Consider the following 727-nt stretch of genomic DNA (forward strand, 5'->3'; position numbering starts at 1 on the left):
TATTAACAACTAAAATTTTAAAAGGGGTCTCTACACGTTCGCTCAAGCGTGAGAGTGGGTTATTTGGATTAGCTGGTACAAGTTGGGCCGACCCGTTGAGTAAATGAAGGTTAAATTTATATATTATGGAGTACTATTTATTTAAATTTTATCAGCTACAACCTACATTACTGATTTTTACGTTTTCTTGCAATTTGCTCTTATTCCTTCTTATAATGGAAATAGAGCAAATCGAAAGTAATAACCGAAAAAAATCATTAGAACAAAACAAGTGTGCGGATACAGACTTCTGTTGCTTCCTTTATTTGGATAGCTTTTGTACAAGTCGGAAAGTGACAAACGTGTAGATCCCAAATAAAAAATAAAACACTATGATCAAATTGTAGATATCAGGTGTTATCAATATAAATATCATTAGAGGTAGATTAATTTAATTTAATTTTTATGCTTATGTTGGTTCCATTATAAATCAAATTTCGGTCCCTTTTTTTATTTTTATTATTACAACGTTTATTATGATCAAAAAGTCGGGCAAATTATTGGTTCTTTAATAAAGAACCATAAATCTATACATTTCAGCAGACTTCAAATAAATAGGTTGAAAAATTAATATATTGGTTTAATCATATAAAAGGAATGTTCTTCCAATTAAACTGTCTTTTGAAAAACAAACTGAAAACTTTTAGTTTAAATGTTACATATTCTTTCTTCCTAATCTGGAATTAGA

This window comes from Halyomorpha halys, unplaced genomic scaffold (genome assembly GCF_000696795.3).
Source record: "Halyomorpha halys isolate HHAL.00 unplaced genomic scaffold, Hhal_1.1 Scaffold455.1, whole genome shotgun sequence".
NCBI classification, from domain to species: domain Eukaryota; kingdom Metazoa; phylum Arthropoda; class Insecta; order Hemiptera; family Pentatomidae; genus Halyomorpha; species Halyomorpha halys.